Consider the following 18,759-nt stretch of genomic DNA (forward strand, 5'->3'; position numbering starts at 1 on the left):
GTGCAGTGCCATCTCAGCAGCTATAAATGAAGCCTCCCTCCCTGCTCAGAGCACAGGAAGACTGCAGAGAGGGGGCAGCTAACTCTGCAGTGCTGGGCTAGTTGCTAGACTGGGATGCTGAGATGCAGCCACTATAGTTCACAAGGCCTGGAATTTTCACACAAAACAAGCCCTTCCCCCTTTCTTTTCGCTCTCTTTGGCAGCCCCATCTCATCCACTAAGCTGCAGTGGGGGGGGGGGGGGAAGAGTGCTTCCTCACACACCCAACCCCTCCCTACCCACACCCCTCTCACTAGTCATGCCACTCTGATGTTTGCAATTCATCCCTGTGCCAAGGGTCAGCAAGAGTATGTCTACACGGCCTGTGGCAGCCCGCCTGGGGCGATAGCCTTGGGCAAGCAGGGCTTGTGCTAGTGCTCTAAAGATAGCTGTGAGACAGTGCTTTGAAATTGCAGCTCGGGCTGGCGCTGGGCTCTGAAGCCGGGGGGAGGGGGGGCGAGCTACACAGCTATTTTTTGAGAGTTACTGCAAGCTCCACCAGCCCACGTCTGTCGACCCAAGTGGGAGACTCAGGCCTGTGGGCTGTGTAGACATAGATCAAAAAGGCCAATTCCCCACTCAAATCTCCTTTAAACCTGAAAATAAAGGGTTAACGGGGACTCGAGTGGTGGTGCCTACACCCTGTGCTCCACCCTTGCAGGATGGAAGCTCCCCTGGGTATTAAAGAGTGTTACACACATAATTCTCTCTCTCCTGATGATGGGCACACAGATACCTTCTCTGCTGCACTTTGATCAGATCCCTTCAGTATGACCCCATCTCATAAACACAAAAGGGCCAGTCCCATGACTCCCACTCATTAGCAGCGGTGTTGCCAAACTGAAAAATTAGTGTCATCGCTCAGCAAACCAGTCATGGGATCTGTGCAAACACGGCATGTACTTACTTGTTCTCGTAAGGAAGCTCTCTTTTTGTGTAGGATAATTAGTTAATTCTATTTAGCACTAAACAACTTCTGGCACTGTCTGAGCATTAGTCTCATCTCAGTGTAAACATCCAGATGAAGGACACTTCTGTAATATCCTGGGACACACAACAACGCAGCAAACACCCACTTGTCTCTCTCTTCAGTTTATAAACAGATATGGCGCCTGATCCCAATCATACTTCTCCCAGTCTTACGCTGATGTAACCCAAAGGCGCGGTTCCTGGTTTATACGTGTCAATTAGATCAGGATCCTTTGACATGGGGGCTCTTTTGAATTCCGTTAAACTGGGCCTCAAGAGTAATTGATGCAAGAGATCAATAGTGAACAAAGAAAAGATAAGGCAGCTGTTGTTTTGAATCTGATGATTTACACAGATTGCAAGTTTTCTGGGGGTGGCAGCTGTCTCTTTGTGTGTCTGTACAGCGCCTAGCACAGCGGGGGTCCTGACCCATGAGTGGGGCTCCTAGGTGCTATGGTAATACAATTAATTAAGCTTGATAATATCTTAGACCAGATCCCCAGCTACGTCAGGCAGGGCTGCCCGGGGGGGGGGGCAAGTGGGGCAATTTGCCCCGGGCCCCGCAGGGACCCCCATGAGAATTTTCAGGGGCCCCCATGAGAGTTTTTGGTGGGTCTTCGGCGGCAGGTCCTTCAGTGGCGCCGAACACACCCGGAGCGAAGACCCGGAGCTTCTTCCGCTCTGGGTCTTCGGTGGCAGTTTGGTGGCAGGTCCTTCACTTGCTACGGGACCCGCCGCCAAAGTGCCCCAAAGACCCGGCGCGGAAGGAGCCCTCGCTGCCGAAGACCCCAGGCCCCCTGAATCCTCTGGGTGGCCCTGACGTCAGGCAAGTTCTGCCCCGCTCCCGTGGCACAAAGCTTCCATACCAGTCCTGGATGATCTCCCCTGCACAGTGGGATCCTCAGCTGGCAGAGAGTCTACCCCAGCTCCCTCTCTGCAGCAGGCTGAGTGGTTGTGACTAGAGAAAAGGGGTGTGGCTGGGTCAACCTTGCGCTCTGGTGGCACCCAGCCGCTGTACCTGGCTGTGTCTACACAGCAGCAGTGAGGTGTGGCTCCCAGCTCAGGCAGACATACACAGGACACTGGCTGCCTGAGCACAGTCCTGCCCACCCCCATGGATAGGCAGTCGGGCAGCCAGCCCAAGTCGCTGCAGCACCGACAGACCCCAGTCTTCGGCAGGCAGGATCAAACCTGGGATCTCAGGAGCTAAATGCATGAGCCTCTATTGCATGAGCTAAAAGCCACATGGCTCTTAGCTGAGGCTGTAGCAGACTCATTAATCTCTAAGTGGGATCGGTGCCACTAGAGAGCACAAAGCCCCACACCCAGGAGGTGTGTGGGTTACACAGCCCCTCGGTTTGTGTTGAGTGCTGGCTTGAGCAAAAAGGGGAGGTATCCTGGGAATGACATCTCCCCACTGCGATGCAGACGTACCCCTGGTCATAGCTCTCTGGTGCAACTTAGAGCACCTCCCAGCCTTGCTTGGAGAGGGGACCAGCATTGTGTAGAGAGACCCAGGAACTGGGGCGCACAAAGGGGGTTTAAGGCCAGCTTTGCCCCCTTCCCTCTTGAGTCACACTGGGTGCTTCTCGCTCACACCGCAGGATCTGGCCCTTCATTTCCAAACACATCCTGAGGCAAGGAAGAGCCAGTGCCACACAACCCTACATAACAGCCCATCGCGACAACCCCACATACAGGTTGCCTGCCAGAGCTGTAATCATAAATCCCCAGCTCCAGAATCCCCCTTCCCCAGTCCCTCCAGCGACAGCAGGGACAGTGGTACGTTTAGGCACAAAGTCATCCCCAAGGATTATCTCAGAGCCAGGCCTCTGTGTTTCTGCCTCAATCACAAAAGCTCTGGAACTACGTTTAGCTTCCTTGCAAATAGGGTAAATGAAAGCGCTCATCTGGCTGTCGCCTGTCTCCTCCTGGGCAGCGGCGGCTCCAGGCACCAACACTCCAAGCGCGTGCCTGGGCGGCAAGCCGCAGGGGGCGCCCTGCCGGTCCCTGAGAGGGCGACAGTCAGGCAGCCTTCGGTGGCTTGCCTGCGGGAGGTCTGCTGGTCCCGCGGATTCAGCAGCAATTTGGCGGCGGGTAGGCCGAAGCCGCGGGACCGGCGGACCTCCCGCAGGCATGCCACCGAAGCCGCGGGACCGGGGACCTCCCGCAGGCATGCCGCCAAAGGCAGCCTGCCTGCCGTGCTTGGGGCGCAAAAAAGCTAGAGCGGCCCCTGCTCCTGGGGCTTGAACACCAACCATTCAGTGGGTCAGTTTGAAGCTCTCTGGTGGAGCAGCAAACGTAGGCTTCTTTTTTCCTTGTCATGGGGCATACTCGTCGCTCCCAGATTTACTTCTGATGCCAGGCCACGATACTGCAAGTGAACATCCCTCCCTCCCTGCAAATGGCTGGGAGCCAAAGATGGACTTCATAAAGCTGAGTGAGGCGAGTCTAAGTGAGGTTGTGAGTTTTAGCGTGGAAGAACCCTCAGTGGGAACCATGCTGCACACATCCCTGAGCCAAGCTTGAGCACTTCCTCTGAACACTAAGCGTATCTGGGGTAGCCACATCCCAAAACACAGAGGACTGGATTTTTCAGCACCCACAGTTCTCGTTGACATCAGTTGGAATTTTAGTTGCCGGCCCATCTGCAGATCAGGCCTTTAGCGCTTTATAGGTTAAACACAACTCCTTAAACTCCACCCAGAAATGAACGTGCTGCCAGTGCATGTCACAGAGCAGATCAAACCTTGCCTGTTTTTTAGAAAAAGTGGGTGTGGCCATCTAAATTGGAGGCATGGCCAGAGCCATATAAATCCCTTATTCAACCTGCTTCACCCAACACCCAGCATTAAAAGGGAGAGAGATTTAATTTGTACCTCTTGCACCAGTTATGTAACCTAGCTACCCATATACCAGCTGTCGTCGGACGCCACCAGTGTGGTGCTCTGCTCTGTTCAATGTTGATACCAGATGGCTGTGCGCGTGTGTTCCCTCTGTGTGCTGCCCCGGCTCTGCAGATCTCTGACACAGCAAACCCTGAGAGAACCCCCAATGACCACAGACTCTGATAAGGTACGAAGGCACCCGGCCAGGTTTATTGTCAAACGAAGCACAGTAATAGTTTCCCACAGACTCTACAGGACATACTACGAATATGTGCGCCCTGGCAATGGACCAGCTCAGTCAGTGGCAGGACTCTCCACTGCCGCCTAGGCCAGACAAAGACGTCCACTCAGGGCTGCATTCTTATACACAGGTACAAACAGGTTACACATCACTCCTGACGCATTGAGGTACAGCCCCTCTATGCATTAGGGTGCTGCCTCTCCCCTGGCACAGGGTGGCTCAAACAAACAAGTCTATCCATCATATTGTCCTTTTGACCCGATCTTTAGGATGGGTCTACCTGTTCCTTGTTATCTCTGTGGGATGTGTTTGTACCGGGATGTTCTGGTGCCATCCTGGCACACGTTCATTTTATTGGTGCTTATATGTGTATACATGCTTTTAGCAGCCTTCTTCTTGCCAACTTCTGTGAGCAGGGCCTGCCTCTGGCTCACAGCCTAACTTTGCTTTATGTTAGCAAAGTTTTGACCATTACTTCAGTCCAGGCCTCATACCGGGCCTGTGATACCAAGGGTTTATGTCTCAGGGCCTCATCTTACTACACCAGCACTTTGGTATGTAAGTGCTGATGCAAGACTACACAATTTAGGTGAGACCACAACAGATATTGGTGCCAGAGGTCATTGGCATTGGTCTTGCGGGATTCTGAGCACATGGTGACGTGTAATGTAAGGTCTTTTCAAAGCTACTGATCTCAAGTTGTGGTCATACTGATGGTATGCATAGAACTGAAACTGTTTCTGCCATTTGTGCTGGGTGTGTGCACATAGCTACGGTGCTGAATAAATAAACACCCCACTTATAGGTCATTGAGGTGTATATTTATTTATTTGTTTTATTATTATTATGCCACCTAATAGGTCAAAAGGCTTTATGGATATAAGAACATCAGAATTGCCAATGGGACAGAGCACACAGAACAGGCAGGAGGAATATGTCGATTGTAGGAAAAATAGGCAAATATCCTGTACACCCACAGGCAGATAGGTATGTTCATGCTCAGATGCACTGGAAATTACGTGGCTATTGTTCTGACACTTGGTCATCCATAATACAGCTCTTTCTCACTTACCTTTTGCTTTGGACTAGGGGAGTAACGGCATCCCCTTCAATCTTTGTCCTTACAGACTATGGAGGGTGCTTGTTTTCCCCCATAAGCTTCCCTCTTCCAGCCCTGTTTCTAGCTGTAGGGTGCTGTGCACATAATAAATGGTCAGATTGAGCTGCTGGTGCTGTTCTGGTGCCCTGATCTGGTCATCTCAAACATACCCAAAACAAAACAAAATCTGAGCAAGTTATATCACTCAGCCTTAAGCAACTGCATTAACAGCTATCACTGCTAGATGCTTGACATGCTGGACCAGGCCATTACCAGTCACACTGAACAATTCACTCGTTTCCTCTCTACAAGATGAATACAAAAAGTTAACATTGATCACATTTAAAAAATTGCCAGAAGTTGTCTTCTTGCTGCATAGACTGCTCTTTCCCCAGGAGGACTCTTGTAACTCGTAACTGTTTGCAAGGGCAGTTTTATGGAACAATAGCTCATCCTCCTGCTACAGCTGAGAAAGTGATTAATTTCACTGTATTTTTCTGGGTGGGAGAAATGTCTGGGGCCTAGCTACAGTGGCACCAGCCAATCTTGTTGGGCTGTGTTTCTGATCTGCAACCAAGGGTTTAAGCTAAGTGACCTGGTCAGTTCTAATGCAATTCCTCAGCCTTGAACAAAATGGAGTTTGCCTTGAGGGGAGAAAGGGAAAGATGGTGGAAAAGGCCATCAGTTTTGCGATCCAGTAAGGGCTCTGCCAGACACCAAGCCTCGCCTAACGAGAGTCGCGGGCACTCAGATTTTCTGGGAACTGACCAGTGGAGTGGAGGATTGACCCCTAAACTTTGTCTTTGTGGATGCACAAATCAGTAAAAGAGAAACCAAGTCAACAAAAAATAAGACATATTCTATAAACTTGCCAATCAGCCTAATCCCGCCAAAAGAGAGCAGAGGCTAGGTCGACAAAGAGATTTAGGCACCTAACTGCCTCATCTCAGTACTTCCTATGGGCCAGCTTAGGCGGCTCCCCGCTCCACATGCTGGCTTCTTGAATTCCAGTCTTAGGCAAACTAACTCACCCCAGGCATTGTACAGGGAGCTGGCTGGGCCTCTGACTCAGGCTGTGGATTCCACTGGGCAGCAGAGCTCCTGAAGTTAGGCTCAGAGGTGTAACACCTAAGTCCTCTTTCTGGCTCTAGCCCCAGGTGACTTGGGGTTGGCTGCAGTTCTGGTTTTTCATCCATTTTAAGGCCAGAAGGGCCATTATCATCATCTAATCTGACCTGCAGACCTGAATGTCACTTCTGAGCTGCTTTCTCCATTTGCAGGGATTGGTGATTTAGAGCCCCTGCTCCCCTAGCATCTGTCAAACACTCCTACTCTCCAGCAGGGAAGCAGGTTGGCCATCCAAGGGGAGGAGATTGGGGCAACCGAGGTTGGTGAAAACAAAAGCTCTCTTCCAACTTTACCCCCATCTCTTAGCCAAGACAAAAAATCATCAATCTTGTGAGCTTACTTTTCATCCTGGTCCAATCAGGGCAAATGGAAATCCACAAAGAGACCATAGTAACTACTATGGGCAGGGGACTAGACTAGGTGACCTATTGAGTCCTGCACTTCTATGATTCTATGATTTTCCGACTCCCTAGCAGTTATGTTTAACCAGAGTTAGCTTGGCACAGATTTCATTACAGGTGTAATTCTTTATCCCATGATCACATGGACGAACCATTTTGGCAAGCACAACTCTGACCAATTGAAATACATGGGTGACAAAAATCTCTATTCACCAGGCTATCCGTTCACATTGCTGTCTCGGTTAAGCTCCCATCACCTTTAGATTTAATGGTAGCTTCCTTCACGAAGAAAACAGATGTCCTACTGTTTTGTGGTGTTGGCTGCCACACTGATTGAAACTATAGTACCAGGAGGTATGAACCTCTTCCAGTCCCCCTTACAACTTCCTAACTTCAAAGCCTGTTCACTTATGTGCTGTAAACACTAATGAGCAGGTAGTCAAAACACAAACACCCAATTTAAACTATTGCAATATTATGTGTTTGAATCTGAGGACTAGGCAAAAACTGAAAACACACACCTACAAGAAAGCCCTACCTTGGGCCCAATTATCTTGTTGTGAAAGCTTAGTGGTTTTGTTTTTCTGAATGGCTATTTTATACGTGCTCTCCCTTGTGGTAAATGTAGTTACCATATGAGACTCAGATGCTTTTGTTTTACACATTTAAATGTCTAAGAGTTCTAAGAACTCTTCCTATATGCAGAACCAAAAGCCATTTTATTTTCTGAATCCCTGCAGCCTGTACAGAATGAGTCAAACACACTACCCTCTCCCAGGAAGACTTTATATTTGCTCTTTCTTGGTTTGCTGTTTCCTTTAATCTAAAATAGCAACAATAATCCAGATGGGACATACATATCTATTCTTTCTTTATAGAAAAAACCCCACATTTATTAACCTTTTCTCTAAGGTCATATGATGTATTAGTGCAGTGGTCTCCAAAGTGGGGTGCGCGCAACCCGGGGGGGTGCGCAAGAGGATCCTTGGGGGTGCACGGCAGGAGGAGCGCTTTTATTTATTTATTTTTTGCTTCAGCAGTTCAGGCGGGAGTCTGAGTGGCTTTTTTTTTTTTTTTTTTTTTGGCGTGGCATGGGGATGCGTGCTCAAAAATTTTTTACTGCTAGGGGTGCGCGATCAAAAAAGTTTGGAGACCACTGTATTAGTGAACTGATATACCACACAAGTTTCACCATCCTGATGCTGATTGCTTACTTATCCAATTGATCATTGCTTCATCCACAGAAAAATACATTTTACGTAGATCTGAAGCATTAGAACTAATCTGAACCTTATATATATATATTTTTTTATAACCTCATTGTTTTGGAAGGTATTAGCTGACTCCTAACTGCGATTAACTGTAAGACTAACCACATGCTACCATAACACTGGAAAAATAGAAATACTTATACAGATTCATTTTAAAGTGGGTGTGGATATTTTCACTATGCATAACTTTATACATAAAATAAGATGTATTTCCTTCTTACTCCTCCCAGAGATGTATATATCTACATTAATATCTTCTCTATGAAGAGCTTCCTGAAATACTTTAAAGAAGCTTCTTCCTTTCTTGAGAACTTTTCCCTCCTCCTCCCTTCTACTCAGAAGAATTTGTGCAGCCTCTCATCAGATGAAGGATGTGCAGATGAGAACAGTAAGCCCTGTGATTTTCAACACGCTCTGCCTAGCGCACACCCACTCACTGAATCAGAAGGATTCCAGCAGAGAATTATACAGCCAACAGTGCTCCTCCTTTAGTAACAATCATACAATTGCAATGAATAGAAATTTAGAAATACTATTCAGAGGAACTGAAGCTCGATCGCTTCTGTTCCAGGTCCTGGTGTATTTAAAAATTACTGATTTAAAACATATTGGGCCAAATGTAGCCTAATGACTTCATTGCCGGTGCACCCAGTTATTAAAGTCACAAGATACACATTTTATTAAAGCTAATGATGGTAGGACAAGATTTCAGGCAGTAAGTCACAATTTCCTTGAGTTCCCAGACCACCCCGCTTACCTCTCTGGCATTATGTAGGGGTAAAAGAGGACAGGATTTGATCTGCTGCTTAGATTTCTCGGGGGTTCATTCTTCATGGGCAGACTGCCAAGCATGACAATTGCTATTCATTTGCTCTGAAACCTGCCTTAGATGGAGGAATGTTGGCAGGTGCAAATCTGAGGCACTAATAAGTAAACGTTTTAGTTCTTGATCGGTTCATGGGGGATGGTTATTCTTTCACCTTCACAGGGATATCTCCTCTCATTATGAGTTAAGGGGACCTGGTCTCATTGGCCTTCCAGGCCACTGTGAGACTTAGTGAACGGCATTCACATCCCTTGGTGGCACTCAAACTCTGGTGATGGCAGGCAGAAAGACACACACACACACACACACATCTATAGAAGCCCTTTGAAATCTTTGGCTGGATGGCACCTGTATGCATGCATCTCATTTCTACGGTATTGTAGTTCTCCCTTCTAATGGTCACAACAGAACTTCCCACCAGATCTGACCTAAAGGGTCTTGAATAATCATTTCTCTCTCCTGCCTTGATACTCCTGAGGGTCAAACCCAGCAGAGTAGAATGAGTGAGCTGTAACTTGGCTCAGGGAAGCTGAACCTTAGCCACCTGGAAATTAGCGTGGGGAAAGAAACCAAACACAGAACATGGACAATGTGCCCAACCACGCAGGGATTTGAACACCTGCCTGCTAAAGAACTATAGAGAATTCCCACGTTTTGCCTTCTTACCAGGATGGAATGAAACTTAATTAGATAGTGAGCTAAGTCATCTTACTCGCTTTACCACTGAAGTCAGTGAGTTAGGCAAGCACAATTCGGCCCAGTGTTTCCAAATTGCTTTGAGATCCTCAGCTATTAAGTGCTATAGAAGTTTGAGGTATTATTTATTATTATTACTGATACTTGCAAGACTCCCTCTGCTTGGAATGCCACCCCCTAACCCTTTCAATGAGACAGTATTATCCCACGGCCACGTCACTGTACACAATAACACATGGCAGCATATATATTTGTCAGCCAGCACGCACATGCACTGCCAGTGAGCTGGGGCACGCTCCACAGCCGTATGGCTAGCACACCCAAGGTTTGTGTACATTGGCTGAAGAACACTCCTCCTTTAGTGTTCTGTGTGCTAAAGGCAAGATTGTGACGGCCAGCTTAGTTATTCCATCCATAGTTCCATTGACTTCAAGGGGGCTACTCCTGGAGTAAGATACTACTCGGTGGTCCAAAATGGTTGAAAAATTGGTTATTTTCTCAATAACCATGTTAACAGTCAGCTTAATAACGCCAGTTCACCAGAGAAACAGCCCGTTTGCGGTGTTTGCTCCATCAACAATAACAATCCTGAGCACTTAGATAGCACTTGACAAGCAAGCAAGTAACTAACCACAAATGCTACAGGGTTGCAAAACTTGGCTGTAGTTTTTACGGTCTGACGCATCCAATTTTTTGCCCCCTTATCTCCGGAGTCAGTAGTTGGCTCTAGTAATGTGTGCACACACAGCATGTTTCTGTACCCCATTAAGCCCCGCAACCCCCACCCTTCCCTGGCTCTGCATCTTCTTCCTCTCCCTGTCTCTCCCCTCCCTCAGCGGCATGGTAGCGTGGGCCTTCAAAAAAGGAAGCCTCTGCTGCTGCCCGCACTACTCCACTCATTAGTTCAACAGCAGCATCGCTTCAAAGGAAAAGCATGAGGAGCAGGAAGCCCTGTGACGGCCCCCTCTGAGGCGGGAAGGCTCTTAAGTGCTTGACATCAATGGAGCTAGTCACCTGCTTATGTACCTTCCTGCAGGAGAGAAGAAAGGAGGAGTGGAAAGGGGCTGGACTTGATGACCTTGTGAGGTCCCCTTGCAGCCCTGCGTTTCTGTGATCCTAAGAACAGGGAAGAGAGCAAAAGAAGGCAACCACATTGAAGGCAGAAGAAAGAAGAAAATAGGAATAAGGCTGCCGCAGGTTAAGGGAGTAATACCCAGCAATCTGGCCTCGTCTCCGCTAGGGATGTATCCTCATTACAGTCACCAGGGATGTAGCTGCACTGCTCCAAACCCCTAAATCAGATCGTAAGTCAACCAGGGAGAGGTGGCTCCCTGCAAAGAGACAGAGAGGCTGGATGAGGGAATTTGACCTGCAGAATGATCTTGTACAGTTTCGGCTGCTCTCTCCTCACAGAGATTCACCTCAGCAACTTCAGGGGCACATACATTAGTAGTTAGCCACTGAACTAACTGCCTGATTCAAAGGTCCAAGCAGCTAATTGTCTTTCTCCCTATTCTGTTCAGGTTCTTATACTATGCTGTATACATTGCTATAGTATCTTAGGCCCAAATCCTCTAAGGTATTTAGGTGCCTAATTCCCATGGGTTTCCACAGGAGTTAGGCACCTAAACAAGGATTTGGACCTTAATGCCTTTCAGTGATGTGCTAAGCAATGTGACTGGTGTAACCCACGGGCCAGTGTGTCTCCCTCAGTGCCTGAGCCACAGAGGATGTGGGTCTGTAACAGCTCCCGCCTTGAGAGCCTGGCTCTTTAGTTCAAGCTGTAGCAACACATGCTTTTAAGTCTGGAGGTTCCCCTGTTCTTTCTCCCTGTGATGTTCCACCCCCCTTCCTCTCCCCTATGGGGAAATCTTCATGCAGGTTGTCTAATTCTGAATATTGGCACATGTAATGAATTGCAGGTATAAAAATATAGGCACAGTCATTTGTGAGCACAAAATGTCACCCCCCGAAATGAAGGCTGTGTGCATATCAGGTTAAGGTTTTTGATAACCAATTAGTAGCACATATTAAAATAGTTGGAGGTAGGAAGGTACCCTATATACAGGCCACCAGTCTGAGCCAGCTCCAACCAACGGCACTTTATTTTATTTCATACCCCACCTCTTCAATTAAGTATTGCTGAGGAATTCATTCGCGTTTATCTCAGTCCTGGTTCTGCTTGTGTTGCCAAAATGTGGGTGGTTTCCACAAATCCTACTTCTTTGAAATCCTGCTGGAACATGTCTGGCAAAACATGCAGAGCAAGCCACTACTGATTTTCACAGCTGCCAGTAAGGGCAGTCAATACCAGTTCCTGCCTAGAACTTTGGGTAGGAAATACAGCTTTAAAACTGCTCTCTGTCAGTCATGGGATGAGGATCTCTGAGAAAGATTTAAGCTCAAGACCCAGAGCTAGCTCAGATATTTCACTCTCTGTATTGGAATAGTGTATGTTATCAGTTTACATCTAAGCATTTCATTCATGAAATCAATTGTACTATTTCCACTCCGAATTTTAGTTAGTCGGTGGCATATTTAGAGAAATAACAATCCATCTCTTTACCCTGTTTACCCCTCCCCTGTGTCATTCATGCAAGATTTGGACATTGAAAATTTGGGCTTTGATTCTGTAGTGAGTGCCAGGGGGAGGGGTGGATTCCTTGTGACTCTCCAGAGCCCCCCTGCTTTTAATGGGGTGCCACCTGGGCACAAGAGTCTGCCCATGCATTGTTCACTGCAAGCTCAAGGCCTAGATCAGTATATTTCTGAAGGACAAACTTTGACTGGGGATTGATAACTCCTAGAATTTCTGGAATAGCATAGGCGGCAGGTAATGGAGGCTGGGGGAGGCTAAGCCTCTCCAAACCTCTGCTAACGCTGCAGCGGGGCTCAGTGCTCTCTGGGTGGCCCAGGCTCAGGGCTCGGCCCCAGTCAGGTGTCCAGGGCTCAGGGCTGTTCCGGGCACCAGCTGGTGTTTGGGCCAGAAAGCAAGGGCAGAATAGGGGTGGGGGGCTAGCCTCCCTGAAAGGGGGCTGCACACACCACCCATGTGGAATGGCTTTATAAAACATTATGGAGAATAACTAATGGCTCAGAGGTAAGGACTTAGCCATAGAAACACTTCCCTGGTTGATTTTGGCAAAAGGAAATTTTCAGCCTGTTTTAGCAGAATCCAACCAAGATGGCAGTGAGGGATATTTTCATGGAGTGTGTTCCTGTATTCCACATACAATCTACATTTCCCAGTGGTTTCAATGGAAGTTTAGGGGGTGCTCAGAATGCAAGATCAGGCCTAAGGATCTGCAAAGACTTGTGTGGAACTGTCCCACTCTTCACTGCTTTCCCCAAGGGGCTAAGCTTTTTAGAGTCCCGTGCAGTAAGTGAATCACGAAAATGCACACGCCCTCCCTGCAAGCTAAACCTCACATTCATGCCCATAAACTAGCATGTGCACATGCCCAAATGAAGAGATTGGCCTAAGTAATGGGTGTATTTGCACCAATCATGTGGGGCTTTTAACCTTTGGCACAATACAAAAGCAGGTCAAATATGGTAGGTATTTTACATTACATTTTGAAACCCGGTTTAGAAAAGGAGCAATGACTTGTTCATTCCAAATGTTTCCTGAAAATTTGTATCAAACATGCTCCATTTTGAGGGGCTTGGTTTTCTCCCCTCTCTGTCTGTCTTCCTGCCTTTCCCCTTTTTCCTTGGCCTGCCACCCTTCTGTCCATTTCGCAACTGAAAAATAGGCGAGAAAAGTCAAAAACAAAACAACCCCACCCCTCCCCTGCCCAAATGCAAACAGTTTTCACATTTGGGTTTCATAGAAAAACTGGAAAAATTCACAAAACAAAACCGTTTCATTAAAATTCACCCCCCTCCCCTGCAAAAAGGCAATTTCCCCAACCAATTTCCCCCCCAATATGGATCTGCACAAAAACCCTGGATCCAAAACTCTTTACCTTTAGGGGTGCTCAAAATCACCCCCTGAATCTGGACCTTGCTTTTTGAGAGCATCTCTAAATATATCCGTGGCTATTTTATGTCTGCCAGTTTCTGGGCCCTGTGGGTCTGCCACATGGAAGTTAATGGAAAAAGCTTTGGATCTGGGCCTGTGAACAGGAAGGTGCACAAAAACAGTCAGAGAAAATCAACGTGACATAGCAAATAATGCTCTGGCTCTGGCTCTGTTCGGGTGTGTTTTCATGCTGTCGGATTCCATGTATTTGGAGCTTAATCAGTTTAATAACAAATTAATAACTGGGCCCAAGAGCTCCTGCAATTCAGTAGACAGAAAGCATGAAAAGAGTCCTCTGGAAAGTTGAAATAGTAGGAAATAGTAGCAGAGAAGATCCACCTCCCATTTTTGTCTGCCAACCACTTGCCTGATTGCCTTTAAACACACCTCTTGGGACTCCTTCCAGTCTTGGGTTCCAGGCTATTTTTTTCTCTCCCTACGACCGACCACCAGGATTATTGGCCGGGGTTTCCTAGGCACGTGTCTGAGCAAGGTGGTCAACTCCTCAGGGTAAGGAGCGACCCTTGTGTGGCTCAGGTGTACGGTTACAGTGCTCCATGAATAATGCGTAAGGCCCATAATGAAGAAGAACAGGCCACTGTGGGATGGTTACTTATTTTATATGTAGAAAATTCTGCTTTCCAATTGCTTGCTGGCCCTTTAAGATTAAAGGCAACTGGTCAAAATGAAGGGAGGTTCACCAGGGGTCACCAATGAAATTAATAGGCAGCAAGCTTAAAACAAACAAAAGGAAATAATTCTTCACACAATGCACAGTCAACCTGTGGAACTCATTGCCACAGGATGTTGTGAAGGCCAAGACTATAACAGGATTCAAAAAAGAACTAGATAAATTCATGGAGGATAGGTCCATCAATGGCTATTAGCCAGGATGGGCAGGGATGGTGTCCCTAGCCTTTGTTTGCCAGAAGCTGGGAATGGGCGACAGAGGATGGATCGCTTGATGATTACCTGTTCTGTTCATTCCCTCTGGGGTACCTGGCATTGGCCACTGTCGTAAGACAGGATACTGGGCTAGATGGACCTTTGGTCTGACCCAGTAGGGCTGTTCTTATGTTCTTAACAGTCGGCCCATTGGAGAGCCCTGGCATTTCGATAGTGATGGGAGTCATTTAACTTGGTCCAGCCTAGATTTACTTCACTTTTGGATGGCTTTAAATTGCAGAGCGGATTCTATTCCAATGAGTCTGAGGAGTTGTACTGTACGTGTATCTGTACCCTGCAGTGCAAGTACGCCGGTACGCTCCGGTACGCCATACCAGCAAGCTATTTATAGCCTGTACGGCCTACCGGAAAGACACAGCAGCAGCCCTGCCGGAGGAGAGGGCTGGAGTTCTGCTCCTTTCCCCGCTGGGTGGGACAGCAGCTGCTCTGGCAGCTGTACTGCCCCCAGCCCTGTCCTCCTGCTGCTGCAGTACACAGAGGAGGGAGACGCAGCTCCATGGAAGGGCCTGGGGCGAGGCTGGGGGTGGTACTGCCACCGGAGGAGCTACCAGTGTTCTGCTCCTTTTCCCGCTGCCCCTCCCAGTGTAGAAAGGAGCAGAACTCCCAGCCCTGCCTCCTGCCCTCCCAGGACCGGAGCTGCATCTCCGTCCTTCCTTCTGGTCCTTTCCCCGCTATGGTTCCCAGGAGAGCCCTGCCCCAAAGTCTCTGGTGCAGCAGGAGGAGGACAGAGTCCCACCCCCAGGTAGCATGGGATGGATCATGGGGAGAGCATGGGGGCCCTGGGCTGGGTGGTGAGGAGTCACGTGGAGGGTCACGTGGGGAGGTCATGTGCTCCCCTTTAGCTGGTCCCCCCACCCCGTACCGGTAAGAAATGGATTTTAATTGCACCACTGTCTGTACCACACACACAAACACACACACTCCTCCCTCAGACTGCTGGGATAGCAGGCTCTGTACATTTTAATCAACAAACCTAGTTTTTACATTGTATGAGGACTTGGAGGCCTCTTCCACCATGCAGCATAGCCCCAGGTTCTGTGAAGTGTAAAGCTTTCTTGTTTAAAGGATGCAAAGTATTCAACTCACTATTCCTCTGCCTCTGTAAAATTTGGGGCCAAGATTTCCAAAAGTGCCAAGTGATTTTGGGTGCCTCCATTTATTGGTATCCAGCTGGAGATACCTTAAAGTGGTCTGAGGTGAACCCACCCTCAGGCCCCTCTAAGGTGTGTGAAGCGAAGCACCCAGAAATTGAGACACCCCAAATCACCAGTCATTTTTGAAAACCTTGGTGCATGTCAGCCTGCACTGCACTGTACTCTTACAAGACCAGGTGCCATCTCAGTAAACAACCAGATGAAAATGTCTAATGTGTCTGGGCAGGAAATGACACACATTCTCCTCTTTTCTCAAGCGCGCAAATAGTCTATGAGCTATTCCTTGAGTTACAGCTACCCAAGGACAGCTATAAACTTGGGTGCTCATGAATTTCTCACCCATAACACTAGAAAGGTTCTTTGCTTTGTCACACACAAAAAACTCCTGTAAAGCTAAGCCAACAATTCGCAACAATTCGACTGCACTGACACATAAAACAGTCTGTCATGCACTTCTGTATAAGCACATTTTTAAAGAACCACAGCCTAAAGCCATTGAAGATAGAGCAATATTTATTGCAAACAAACTATTCCTCAATAGAACTGTTATACATTGGTGTAACCCTCTTCTCTACCTCCTAAAACTAAGGCAAAAGCAGCTAGTTATTTCATCTACAGTAGTACAGTACAAGAAAAATAACACCTTAAATGGTCATTTTCTTCTGCTGGCTAAGCCTTGAAGATCAAGGACAACTGGCCAGAATGAGGAGACATCAGTGGATGGGATTTTTGTGAAAAATCCATATTGACAGGAGCCATCCAACAGGGAAATGATTTACTAATGGAAACATTCAAGTTAAATTCCATGATAACTTGCTTGGGGAAAAGGAGGTCATGAGGGGGGTCTGTGGATAGAGGGTGGGTAATTTTATTTTAATTTACAGTAAAACTCTATCCTGTAAAGTGCCAAGCAGCTTGAAGATGCTCAATACCTCTAGGAGCTGCTCATCATCTTGTAGGAATTAGCCCTGACTCATTAGGTCTATGCACATTGTCAACCGTGCTCTGGAAGTGATCACTCTCATTTTGCTTTAAGAGTGGCTTACTTTCGTTTAGTTTAAGTCAAATAGGAACAAGTTTAAACTAAATCAAACTAAGTCACTCAAACCAAAGCATAAGCGTCTACACAGGGGTTTGCACCAGTTTAACTAAACAGGTTTAAAAACCGGTTTAAGGTAAACAAGTGCGACTTTCTTGGGTAACCAAGCCCTAGATGTATCCGCAATTTAACCACTTCTGCTGCTTTCCATTGTAAATTATTTTCAGTCAAATTATTGGTTTCTCATCTCACCCTTTTTCCCCACAATTCTATGGCAGTGCCCTACAGAAGTATGGAGTTAATATAATGTTGTCCTTTCAGCTCTTCCTGATATTTAAAGACTTAACTTTGATGGGAACTGTTTCAATGAAGCTCAGTGGAGTATCAGTACTTTTAAAAGCTATAAGATATGTCAAGGAGTATTTCTGTGCTGTGATGTGTGCCATCATTTAGCTATAACAGCATTGACATTTTTCAGTCCCTTCCTCTCATAAGTCTAAAGATTAGGCTGTAATCTTCCCAAGGCAAAGAAAATGTTTCTGCATCTTCTTATACTCCAGTACAGCTTGTGTCCATGGGAAATGCTTGTAAGAATTACTTTATATAATAAGGAAATAAATGTTAAAGGTTATTCAGGCAAGTGTTTCACATCAGACAAATATTTTGCAATTTTATGCATGCATGATGAATCGTTAAATCCAAGTATTAAGATGTTTTACAAACACCTAATCTCCAGGAACTATAGAGCTACAAAAGAAATAAGCATTTAAATCATTGGATGACTTAGTTCCAAAACTCAGTTTGCAGGTGTGCAAAAGCTACCCAGACACTGTATTAACAGAGGAGTGCCCAATATATGTATTGGGCCCACACAATACGCCACATCCTCCCATTTGCCTTCGACCTCACTGGGAGCTGGTAATCAGCATTTCACCCATTTACATGGCAGTACACCATTTAGCAAGCATCCCTAGGAAGAGTGCCAATAGGTGGCAACACTAATGTTGTGCCAATAGGTGACAACACCATAGTTGTGGCTCTCATCATCTACTTCAGTGGGAGCTGCTGGGCGCTCAGCACTTTTGAAAACTCGGGTCACTGGGAGCCTAACTTTAGGCACTCATTTTTTAAAAATCTTGGCCAATGTGCAAGGCTGCTGTCAATATGTGTGTAACGACGCAGAGGATAAGAACTAGAATACAGCGCTGTCATTTATTTACCCAATTAAAAATGTCTGCAGTGGGCAGGGAATGACTCACTCATTTGCCTTCAAGCAAATGCTTTATCAGCCCAGCTGCTGTTCCTAATGCAAAGTCCCAGTTAGATCAAGCTGTGTGGACTATTTAACAACACACTCAGAGAGAGGCTGTGAGATACAGGTCAGACCTTAGAGCCACTGGGAGAGACAAAGAGGATGCCTATGGCAACCAAAGAGCAGTTAGTCGTGGGGTGATGAAGATGTGGCTCCTGGTTCTTATCCATGTGAGTGCTGCGTTTTACCCAGCTCAGTTGTAACCAGGTTCTAATACAGTTCCTCTGCAGTGTGGATGGGGCTGCATCTGTCTTCATAAATGTGTTAGCCGGTCCTGCAGGCTTCTGTGCACGGAGACGTCCCACTGTGCATCGCACTATGCAAAGTGCGCACACAGATTCTGCCCCCATCATCAGCGGCTGAGGCACGATGGGACAGAGCACCCAATGCACACAGTGTGATTGGTATAGAGATGGACCAACACAGTTAACACACAGTTGTTCCAAGGAATATGCTGCTTTGCGGACATGCTGCAGCATTGGCTGTAACCATTCCAGTGAGCGCATCAGAGGCTGGTTACACCTACCCTGGTCTTTTTGTAGTGGGCCTCTGGGAACATGTAAGCTATCTGGCCACAATAAATCCTTCCTGGAATAGTCAGATGTAACAATCTACTGCTAGTTTGTTAACTAAAGAGAAATGTATATTCGTACAACTCGTTATAAAAAGATGCTTGTTCCAGTATGAGGCACTATTTTATACAAGG

The sequence above is a fragment of the Terrapene carolina genome, unplaced genomic scaffold (genome assembly GCF_002925995.2).
Source record: "Terrapene carolina triunguis isolate 2854851 unplaced genomic scaffold, T_m_triunguis-2.0 Scaffold189, whole genome shotgun sequence".
NCBI lineage: Eukaryota > Metazoa > Chordata > Testudines > Emydidae > Terrapene > Terrapene triunguis.